This window comes from Rhineura floridana, chromosome 8 (genome assembly GCF_030035675.1).
Source record: "Rhineura floridana isolate rRhiFlo1 chromosome 8, rRhiFlo1.hap2, whole genome shotgun sequence".
In the NCBI taxonomy this organism is placed as follows: Eukaryota; Metazoa; Chordata; class Lepidosauria; order Squamata; family Rhineuridae; genus Rhineura; species Rhineura floridana.
In genome coordinates, this window is record NC_084487.1 from 111,389,206 (window position 1) to 111,401,536 (window position 12,331).

At 45.9% G+C, this 12,331-nt stretch overlaps 1 protein-coding gene across 3 annotated transcripts in view; it reads left to right on the forward strand.

Annotated features, from left to right (window-relative positions):
* RELN (reelin) overlaps window positions 1-12,331 on the forward strand; it is a 504,997-nt gene that overhangs the window by 102,546 nt on the left and 390,120 nt on the right. The window lies entirely within an intron of this gene.

Genomic DNA, 12,331 nt, shown 5'->3' on the forward strand with positions numbered 1-12,331 from the left:
CCAAGGCAGTGGATTGCTCACCTCAGTTCCCGGGTGGGAGTGCGAGCTGAGGAGATTCCAATTGACTGATAGGACTTCGGCCAGATATCAAGTAAAGACACATACAACTTCTTGATCAAAAAGTGGCCTCAATCTCACACGGGCACGACAGCCTGGCAAGAATGAGAGCCCCGTTTATTTTCTACCATGTCAATATATAGGTTTTATAAGCAAAACATCAATAAACAGAATGTAACATAACATCAGAGACAAGTAACAGGCCTAAGCTACATATCACTTGCTACATATCAAAGTCAGGATGTTCTTCCTTTGAAATTCAGAACCATGAGCAATTCATCTTAAGATAAGGGTAGGGAAGAGGGGATGGATTGACACTTTTGGGGATCATAAACATGGGAACATATACACAAGAAAATACATATGGCCCTGAGAAGGTCACTTATCAGCAAAACTACGAAATTCTATTACTAAGCTTCTAAGGGAGTATCCAGAGAGAATTCAGAAAGTATTACAAGCCTTCATTTATTTACAGGAAAGATGCATGGGTGTGAAGAAAACTCAAAGTACTTGAAGAATAAAACAGTCAAGGACGGCTGAGTGATTATCTTCTCAAAACATTGTTGCCGACTCACAGGCACCTCTGGGGCTGAGTTCCCATGAGAGGAAACAAAACTTAGAGCGTTTGTGTTCCCCCCCCAGCCCACCTGCGTCCCATCGTGCTTTGCAACATTGGTTCGCTAATGCCCTGTATGCTTTCTGGGGCTTTCCTAGGCCCAGAGTGTTCTTCCTAACAGGCTTTATACACCAAAACCAGCACCTTGAACTTAGCCCAGTAGCTAATTGCAGCCAGTGAAATTCTTCTAGCAGTGGGCTAACATATTGGTGATATCCTGCCCCAGTGAGCAGATAAGCCTCTGCATTTTGCACCAGCTGCAGCTTTCGGACCAACTGCAAAGGCAAACCTACATACAGCACATTACATTTATTTGGAAGCAAGTCCAAATTGTTTTAATGGAACTTGCAACAAAGAGTGGTTCAGGCTGAAGCTTAAAAGTTTGATTCTCTGTCAATCTGGTGCTACAGCACCAGAAAAGAAAATGGCAACTAGGAAGGGTTATAGCAAGCCCATTGCTGCGTCAGAAGGCAATAAGTTGTGCTTGCACCTAGGACATTACACAAGTGCAACAAAGTGGATCTGGGCTCCTTCACAATAACTACCTAGATTGTAACATACAAGTATTTCATAGCATTCAAATGCTTGAAGGCAGAGCTCTGCATAGGTGGATCAGAGGAGGAGCACACATGAGAAGCAGCTATAACAGATGCTTACTGATTCTGTGTATTTAGAGCAGACAAGAAATATGAGAGAAATGGCCAGCCAGAAAAACAATTTGATAGTGGTGGGGAACCTGTGGCCTTCCAGAGGCTGCTGGACTCCATGTCCCATCAGCTCCAGTCAGCATGGCCAATGGTCACGGGTGGTAGGAGCTGTAGTCCAGCAACATCTGGAGGGCCAGAAGTTCCCTTCCTCCATTGTACTGTCAGGCTGTTTCTCCAAGATTTGCATTAAAATCTTGTTTGAGCCCATTATGACTGTGTAGACATTATAAATTGTGTACCCTGAATAAATGTAGAGAGGGGGATGAATCACATCTTCTGACTTTCCTCCTGAGCAGCTGAGCAGGCATGATCCATTTCACTCTTCTATATATTGATAGTCTACACAATCCTATTATGTTAGAAATATTATGGCATGCACTGTGATCTGCATTTTGTTGATATTTCCATGGATATAGGAGTGTTTCATAACAAGAGAACTTCACTTACGATCTTCCTAGCACTGTTTGGAAATGGAGTGTGTTTGCAGATGATTAATTGTTGTAATATCAGTTTTATTCCAGAGTCTGCTAATTTTTGATACTGAAGAGAGAGAAAAACAATAAAGATAAAAAAGAAATATTTTGCTTGGAATGGCTAAGAACAGGGAAGATATATGAGGGAAAAAAGGCTCCCTTCTCACAGTCAGGAAAGACAGATGGAAATTTAAAAGTTCCATTACTTAGTAATTCATTGTTATTACAGAGGAGCATGGTGCTGCAGCGGAAGGTCTAGGCATGATGAAATTGTGTGTTCCCATTTATTGATTCACAAAGGCTGAGAGTACTATTGCCATATTCTGTTTACATATGAGGACTATATGAAAATGCGGATCACTAAGATTATGCAAGGGTCAAGCTATTTGTATACAGTAGCATTCAAAACAATCAGAAATTTATATGTTAATGGTTACTGGTAACAAAAGTCAAGAGTGTTTTGGATCGGACTTTGGTGCTTTGGACAGTAGGCTGACTTGCCTCAGAGTGCTTTGGGCAACACTGCTCTGCCCTAATTTGGAAAACCTAAGACTTTGGATGTCTCCTCATTGACTTAAATGGAGAAATCAGCAAATGACTATAACCTTTGTATGTTTTATCAAGATCAGATGAAATTTGCAGGCACGGTAGCCCCTTCTGAGCAGTGGCATATATAGGGCTGGACCTTGGAGCAAATGTTCAGGGCCCCACACCCCAAGGGATCCCCAAATAGCCAACCAGAGAGTAGCAGATTGTGGGGGCAGTAACAAACAGGTCCCATATTGGTACCTGGGCCAACATGCATGGGCATGCCAGGGCCTACAAAGGCTTCTCTAAGTCACCATAGCATCCCTTCTTTCGTCTTATTTTAAAAACATTTTAGGGGGTGGCTGGCTAGGCACATACATGGTTACTGATGCCCTTTTTATTATTTGTATTTTAAAATATATTGTCTTTTTTCCACGATAAAATGGTGCTTATTCTCATGTCAAGGTGTTTAGCATCAGGGCAGTGGAAACAAACTCAGTTTTATTCCTGTAAGTCATGATGGAGCTTGAAAATGCAAAACTGCATATGCTCAGAGTATTTCTTTTTCTCTAACACATAAAGAATGTAGAAGCAGTTGTAAAGCATGAAATGATGGTGATGGGGCGGGAGAATAGAAATGTTAATTGTGTGCTCCATAGCTAAAGTTATGCACATAGCCAACTAAAGGGAGGTCCATAAGACCATTAAGTTCAGAGTCTGGAATTATCTGGCTGCACCACTGCTTCTGACAAGATGAATCCTGCCAAAATAGGTGCAGTGGGGTTTGTGCTGAGTACCTTTCCAGTTGATTTTTGGAGGTAGAACGGATAGTGGCACTTCTGCCTTTCCTCCTAAGTAGCTTGGTTCAGCTGGAAGGTTGTACATTCCTTGGAACCATGTATGTGATTTGGCTTTACTCTGAGCAATGAGAGTGTCATTGTGCTGAACCAGGGAAAGCCCCTATGGTGCAAATGAAGGTTGAGTCCAGCATGTGCCAGCCACAGGCAGGAGGCTATAACTCCAGTTGATCCTTGGAAGCCATTACCATATCTAATGCAAGCAACACTTACAATTCAGCCACTAAACATCCCTTGTGAATGAATGGATGCAAGCCAGCAAGCATATCCTACTTTGAGTAAGCCAAATGGTTGTTTTACATTTTCCGAAGAGGTTCAAGCTTGTCCCCTTTCAGCGAGGACACGATCACTGTACTAAAGTAAGATTTTTATTTTATGTTTTGTTTTAAAAAAATTACGTACTGCTTGATTGCAAAAACACTCTAAACAGTTTACAAAAAACATTAAAATTATCAATAATACAAGCAATTAAAATATTTTTAAAACAGTTAAAACAGCAACAGACTAAAAATATTAAAATAAATATTATTTTTATTTATTTATTAATTATTTTATTTATATCCCACCCTTCCTCACAGCAGGAGCTCAGAGCGGCAAACAAAAGCACTTAAAACACTTTAAAACATCATGAAAAGACATTAAAATACATTAAAACAATACAACTTTAAAAACACTTTTTAAAAAAGCTTTGAAGACTTAAAAAAAAAAGATTAAAAAGGTATTGTTCTTTTAAAAAAAGGTTTAAAAGCATATTAAAAAGCAATTCCAACACAGAAGTAGACTGGGATAAGGTCTCAACTTAAAAGGCTTGTTGAAAGAGGAAGGTCTTCAATAGGCACCAAAAAGATAACAGAGATGGTACCAGTCTAATATTTAAGGGGAGGGAGTTCCACAGGGTAGGTGCCGCCACACTAAAGGTCGATTTCCTATGTTGTGCAGAACGGACCTCCTGATAAGATGGTATCTGTAGGAGGCCTTCACCTGCAGAGCGCAGTGATCTGCTGGGTATATAAAGGATAACATGATCTTTCAGTTATCCTGGTCCCAAGCTGTATAGGGCTTTGTACACTAAAACTAGAACCTTGAACTTGCCCAGGTAGCAAATGGGCAGTCAGTGCAATTCTTTCAGCAGCGGGGTGACATGTTGGTGATACCGTGCCCCAGTGAGCAGTCTCGCCGCCACATTTTGCACCAGCTACAGCTTCTGGACCAACCTCAAGGGCAGCCCCACAAAGAGCACATTACAATAATACAGCCTGGAGATTACCAGTGCATGGTCAGGCTATCCCGGTCCACAAACAGCCGCAGCTGTCTTACCAGCTTACTGGGCCTCTAGCGACAAAGATGGATCCAGGAGCACCCCCAGACTATGGACCTGCTCTTTCAGAGGGAGTATGACCCCATCCAAAGCAGGCAACTGACCAATTTTCTGAACTTGGGAAGCACCATCCCACAGCGCCTCCGTCTTGCTAGGATTCAGATTCAGTTTATTGGCCCTCATCCAGCCCACCACTGAGTCCAGGCAGTGGTCCAGGGCTTGCACGGCCTCTCCTGATTCAGATGTTACAGAGAAATAGAGCTGGATATCATCAGCGTACTGCTGAGACCTTGCCCCAAATCTCCTGATGACTGCTCCCAAAGGCTTCATATAGATGTTAAACAGCATGGGGGACAAGATGGTACCCTGTGGCACCCCACAGCACAACTGCCAGGGGGCCAAAAGATAATCACCCAGTGATATTCTCTGAAAACGACCCTGGAGATAGGAACAGTGCCTCCAATACCGATCTCACCAAGTTGGCCCAGAAGGATGCCATGGTCAATGACCAACATTTATATTAAATAAATATTAAATTAAAATAAATAAATCAACATCTACAGTATGTGTCTGGACAGGTTTGCCTAAACAAAAAAGTTTTAAGCAGGCACTGAAAAGAATACAGTGAAGCACGTGCCTGTTGTCAATATGCAGGGAGTTCCAAAGAGTAGGTGATGCCACACTAAATCGAGTGTCCTGGCATCAATGGGCCTCTCAAACCTGAAAGAAGACATGACACAACCAGGAAAGGGAAAAGTTCACATGTAAACTACTAGCTTTCCTTGTCTCATGAGGGTTGAGAAAAAGCAAAATAAGGAAGTTGGAAAATACTAATAGAGTTAAGATGCTAATAAGTACCTGCCCTATAGAAACAAGGTAACAGGGAGGCAACAAGCTGGATTTTCACTATATCCTAGAGGTGGCCTTCACTAATAGGCTGAGATCTGTGTATGAGAGACAAGTGCAATTCTTTTGGGGGCATTGGCAAAGACCAGGGTCCTGAACCCTATTCTTGAAGGAGATAATCATAGCATAGTTTGGGAAGATTTACCTCTTCATTCACCACAGCTCTCAAGAAAGTGAGGTGCTTCACTACCTTCCTTTCTAATCTGTTGAACCCTCTTAGTCTGGTTTAAGAATATAAAACTGGCAGGTGCCTTTCCCCAGAAAAGTGCTGATTAATACAAAGAACATAAAAACATGGTTTACAGGGAAGTGGAAGGAGGAAGAGAGGAGGCAAGGAAGGGATCTAGCTAAAGTGTCCGCCCCTTCTCTATTATAAATAGTGTCTGGGGGAGAATCCTTGTTGCAGCAACTTTCCACTGTTCCTTCCACATGCCTAGTTCTATATCCTGATTCATGTCTAGAATGCCTGATGCTACTTTCCTGTACTGACTTCTGGAATTATACAGCCACAAGAGTGGCTGTATACTATAGCCAGCATGGATTTTTTGCATTCTGCAATGTTAAAATGAAAATACCCCCCATGCCATTCTGATGCTTCATATAAGCTCATTTCAAAACAAAACCTTACAAAACTTATAGTCCTGAACTCAGAAACGCTTGCTTAACAACCCTCTAAATTTTCATGGTGAAACACAAAACAGTCAGAGAGAATCGAGAGTTTAGTGTAAAAACAGAGAGAGAAAAAACAGCTCCATTTGGGTCTTTTTTCTGTCAAGAGTTCTCATAATTTGTTGAAATTAATTACAAAAGCAGCCATGTTCACAGAGTACCTGTAATCCTATTACTGACCTTGCCCCATACTCTGACCTTTATCTTCTGCAGCTAAAGGTTAAAAACAATGCCTGGGTGCTTTTTAATTAATTTAAGAAATTTAGCATTGAAGGCCGGGCATGCTCAGTAAGAACCAACTGTCAGTGTTCCAAAAGCCAGACTCACAGCTGCCTGGCTTGCCTAATCAGGGAGCCACACACACACCAGACCTTGATTTCACTTGGGACAGTCATGGCGTCCCCCAAAGAAACCTGGGAAGTGTAGTTTGTGAAGGGTGCTGAGAGGAGACTCCTATTCCCCTGACAGAGCTCCAGTGGCCAGAGTGGTTTAACAGTTAGCCACTCTAAGTGAAGTTCTGTGAGGGGAACAGGGCATCTCCTAGCAACTCTCAGCACCCTTCACTAACTACACTTCCCAGGATTCTTTGGGAGAAACCATGACTGTCTAAAGTGAAATAAAGGCCTGCTGTGAATGTGGCCAGGGACAGCTTTGGTTTAAATTTGGGTGGGAGGCTACATGTGCCTGCTGTAGAATAAAAAGGTAGGGGAAACCCTGAAAAAGAATGATACTGTTCACAGTGTTTTCCTTTTGAAAAGAAAAGGGGTTTTCCCTCTGCCCAGTGCCCACCCATCCAATCTCCTCCCCTCCCATCTCCCTTCTCCTTCCTCCTCGTCCCCTCCCTTCCCCTCCCCCAGGTCCTGGGAGACCAGAGGTCGAATCCCCACATAGCCATGAAGCTCACTGGGTGACCTTGGGCCAATTACAGCCTCTCAGGCTCAGAGGAAGGCAATGGTAAACCACCTCTGAATACTACTTACCATGAAAACCCTACTCATAGGGTCACCATAAGTCGGAATTGACTTGAAGGCAGTTCAACAAGCATGATTGCACAGGAGTAAATCTCACTGAAGTCAAAAAGCGTGCAAATGATCAAACCTGCCTTCCCCTCCTCCTCCCTCCTATCCCCTCACACTTGTCCCTTCCCTCCCCTTCCTTCACCCCTCCCCCATTCCCTTCCAATCCCCTTCTTCCCCCCTTCCCCATGGTCAGTTTTACCTATCCTTAGCATGATTGCATGGGAGTAAATCCCATTGAACTAAACAAGCATGCAAATGCTCAAACCTGCACATGTTACCAAATTTTTCCAAGCTGTAGGGCAGTACAATATCTCAGAGAGGAGGACAGGTTGCAGCTGCCCAATTTCCCTGCTTTTTAAAGTTTGATAGAAATATCTGTTGGCTATAGGTATGTTCTTAAATCGCAAGGTTGTTTGCCTATTAGTGAATAAAGCTTTATGCACACCCCAGTCTGCTTCTCTGGTTGGGAGCCAGGACACTATCTTTGGAAGGAGAGCATCTGAAAAAGGGCAGTGTGGATGGCTTTTCATTGTGAACCCAGGAAACTGAACAAACTGTGGATGCAACATGCGCCCATTTAAAGGGAAAACTTACCAGTGAACCTCACCGACTTTGAAAAGGGGTTTTCACGAATGTCCAGATCAGACATGAGTGGTATTGCATAAAAGCTACAGGTTATGAGTTTTTTTGGGTCAGCCTAATTCATATTAGGTAAGTTTCCTGCAAAATCATAAAGGCAACCCCACCTGTCAAATCTTTCTGTGGAACCACCTTACCCCGTATGCACCCACTCAAGCACTGCAATCTGTAGAACAAACACTGTTAAAGGTGCCATATAATACATAATTGTAAGAAATTGTTCTTTTAGTGTGGTATCTGTAATTGCAGTTGAGGGACAAAACAAAACACAGAGGCATCAGCTTGAGTTGAACAAGGGCCACTTTATTAAATTACAAGAAAACCCAATTTTAAGTGACCTGCAGAGGGAAGCCTAGGTGCGGGAACTGTCTATGAGCAAGTAGCTTGCCAAACAGCTCTTGGGCGACCAGACCCTGCTGGGGTAAGGGCAAGCCCATCTGCTTACCCCTTACCCTGGCCATGCCTTGTAGGTGAGTAGGGGGGACTTCCCATGTAATCCCCATCCGGGGCCGAATAACCCCTGGGTAGATGAGATAAGTTGGCCCCAAAGGCAGCCCATATCCTGTCCTCGAGCCGCAAAGCCGTGACAGACAGGCCTCCAGAACCGCCAATCACCTCCAAAGGTTCCTAAGGGGGCCACCTAGCTGTCTTTAACTATTCCCTTCCCGCACCTTTCCGCCACAAAAGGGGGACAAATCTCTATTTAGTCCCCTTTTACCCCACTGCCGAGAAGCACCTCTCACAGACACCTCTGCAGGTCCCCAAGAAATAGGTCGTTACCTGTGTCAGACTGGTGAACACCATCTGCCCTGTATAGTTCACCCATCAATTGCTGAATATGGGGATGTGGAATGGTTAAATCTCTGTGCCCAAGAAGAGCCAACCGAATCCGTCAGTTGACCTTCTTCTGTGCCCTATCTATAGCCCATGGGTCCCATACCCCATGCCATGCCCTGCGTGAAAGCATGTCTGACCTTATCAGACATACAGAAGGCCACAGCTGCCTTATCCGCTGCATGTCTATACATGCTTGAACGATGAGGGCCTTGCCCTGCATCAAGCCAAGGTCATTACCACCGAGGTGAATGACCACCACGTGCGGAGTTGTCCGCACAGCACCTTGCTGGAACAGAGTGGGGAGGAGCCCCTCCCAACACATTCCTTGCCGGCCAAGCCACTGTACAGCCGCCCATCTACTGAGGCCCAGCTGCGAGCCCATGCTCAAGTTTGCTGCTCTCCGGGCTGCCCAGAAGATCATGCTGTGGCCACATATTAGGATGCGCATCTGCTCCATCCCTGTCCAGCAACCTGTCAAAACAAATTACTTTGTTAAGCTTCCGCAATCCCAGTCCTCTAAAAGGGGCGAATATAGCCCTTGTATGCATCGGAGGACCAACCTCCAACAGCCTGTACTTGTACTTGGGAAAAACCAAAACCTGCTGCCGTAGAAGCAGCTCCATTTCTAAATGAATGGGTTCCAAATTGTGATGGGTCGTACCCGAGCCGTCATAAAGCCCGTTTTGTTAAAGCCCCAAACTGGTAACTAGAGATGGGATCCCGATTTACATGGGTGAATAAATATCCACCCCCAGATCCCCTGGCTCTTAAGAAAACTTGTAAAGCCCGTACAGGGCAGAGGTTAGGCTCCAAGGACGGGGCCAACCGAACTTGTCTTCCTTTACACCTCTGGTCCTTTTTAGACCTTCTTAGCTTTATACAGGCACAACCCCCTTCTATAGAGACGTCTGAAAACTGGAGGGCACATTGCGATACATCTCATTTAGCGCCAGCTACTACCTCTCCAATCCTGAAAGCTCCAAAGAACAGCGCAAAGGCCACTGCGTGGAATAGTGCAGCTTCGTAGCTGGAGGAGCAAATCGCTTCCCATTGACTAACCTAGCCCAGTAACGTTTCTAAATGGGCATCAGGTGTGGCAGGGTGTTCCCTAGCCCACCCTGCCAACATGCGGCGGACCCTAAAGTCCCTAGCATTATCCGAAAAGCCACCTGCCTTTGCTAGAAAGGAAAGCCCCGCCAGCTTACCTTGCAGTGCCTGGATTGACAGGCCATGTTTCCTGCTATCCACCAGGAATTCAAGTAGGTGACTTACCGGAATAGGCCACTCGGGTGCATAGCCCTTGTAGGCCCAGAATTCCTGCATCGCCCTACCTGCCCTCTGGTAACTGGCAAGCGTGCTGGGGGCAGTGGAAAGGCTTATGGCCCTCTGTGACTCTGCTCTCCAATCTCCCATATTGCAGGGGGCACGGCTTCTGGCTGAGCCCTGGCCCATGGCGCCAGCTGACGGAAACAATCCATCTGGTTCTGTGACAGAGCATCAGCAACACTATTATCAATGCCAGGAACATGCCGTGCCCAAAATAGAACATTAAAGCGCAGGGACCGGAGAACAAAGGCCCGGACAAGGCCCATAACCCTGTAGTTCCTGGATGTAAGGGAGTTGATAACATGGACTGTGGCCTTGTATGGCCTCCTTGCTCCTAAGGGGAGGGGCCGTGCAGGAGGGGCGCAACTTGGATGGCTCCTCCTCGCTATAGACGCCCGAGAAGTGAGCGCTGTGCCCCTTAGGTGCACGGGGCTGCTGGTGAAGCGCGCAGCCTTTCCTGGGCACACTCAGCCCCTTATGTGGGGTGGGGAGGGATTGTGACAGGGTGGCACAGGAGGGGGCAGCCCCATCGGGAGGGCTGCCAGTTGCTGGAGCCAGGTGGGATGCAGCACAAAGAGCAGCATTGGGGTGGGAGCCCGGCAGGCACGGGGTGGCAGTCCAAGGCCTGTGACCAGGCGTGCAAGGGCGAGCCTGGGTCGGTGGTGCAGCGCACACAGGTCCTGATTGCATAAAAGATAATTTTTGCAAATATGTTCTGATGTGCCTTTCGTCATTTTTGAAATATGGTTCCACAAAAGCCTTCTGTTTGATTTTATCTTCTTGTTGTTGGTATGGTATTGCATTTAAGAAAGCATCACTGTCTTTTGTTTTTCATTTTCTGTTTGCATTTCATTTACCTTTAACCTCACTCCCTTACATCCATAGAAGCAACAGCAGTGGTTGCATGTGCTCATCTCAACCCCCTAAAACCCATTGATGATGCACCTTGTTGGATGCATGGCAGTTTGTTTCTTGCCCAATAGTGGTAAATGAGAATTCACATATTTGGAAGTGTGGCTGCAATTGTTGTTCTCAAGCTGCTGCCTGTAAAGGTAGATCAAACCATGTGTCTTTTCTCTCTGTCAATTATTACTCACTGGAATTGGGTTGGCTGTCAAAGTGAGTTTATTGCAGCCCACAGGGTAGACAGAAAGGGTAGAGAATCTTCTTACTCTTACTCTTACTCTTACTCATTTCTCAGACCTCTTTCTGAAGTGAAGGGTCAAATCTGTAAAGAAGTTTGGAGCAGCCACATTAAAAGATAAGGGCAGGGCATTCCAGGCAGGGGGTTGCCAACTGTGAGGATCCCACCTCAGACCACCACCAGTCAGGATCTTGGTTTTTATTTGTTCTCTCACCAGCTCTAGCACAGATCTCGCAAGATCCCACTGCTAGGCAGCACCACCTGCCACTCCCTATTTCACAATATTGCTTTGAGACTTTGCCTTAGTGTCCTTCTGGCTTATTGTTACTTTTTGTCTGGGTGCACTTGCAGGCCACAACCCCCCTGTATCTTTGTCTATAAAGCATACAGCCCTGGGTTGCCCTGGATACTTGATGATACACCATCTCTTCACCGCTGCCACCATTTGATACTGTTTCTCCAGCGGCATCACTAGCAGGAGTGCGGGGGGTGCGGAGCTCCAGCACGCGCCCTCCCAGGGGCATGGATGAGGTGGCTGGGCCTGCGTGTGCGCACTCGAGGCCAGCCACCCCGTCCATACCCCTGGGAGGGCGCGTGCTGGAGGGGCACCCAGCCGGAGAAGGCCTGGGAACGCCAGCGCGCCTCCCTCGCCCCGCTGATGCTGCTCCCGATTTCGCCCGCCTGCCTCCGAGGAGGGCGCAGCCTTGCCGGGCAACGGTGGGGGGCGGCTCTGGGTGTCACCCCCCTCAGGGTGTCACCCGGGTGCGGTCCACACCCTCCGCACCCCAGTTGTGATGCCCCTGTGTTTCTCCACCTTGGTAAATACCCTGCCTACCCCTCTGGTCTGTGAAAGCCCCAGCCAAGGATCAGGCCTTTGGTAAACCAAGAAAATATTTATTTATAAACACCAGGAAATAAGATTACTTATGGTATATTTAACAAGCGTATGGTTTCATATATTGTGTCACTCTTTATGTTTCTAGTCATATATAATCTGCCTTAATACCAGTCAAATATAATCCAACCCACAACCAACTCCAACCCACAACTGACTCAACCAACAGACCTCTTTCTCAACTGTCATCCTGTCATTTATACCTTCAGCCACGCAAACGCTCAGCCAATCACAATACAGCATTCTCGAGCATTCTAGCCCATGTACTCCCCCCTCTCACTCACTCTACTTACCACATTTACCCTACAAAACCTGCACTTACCATATTTACAGTAATATC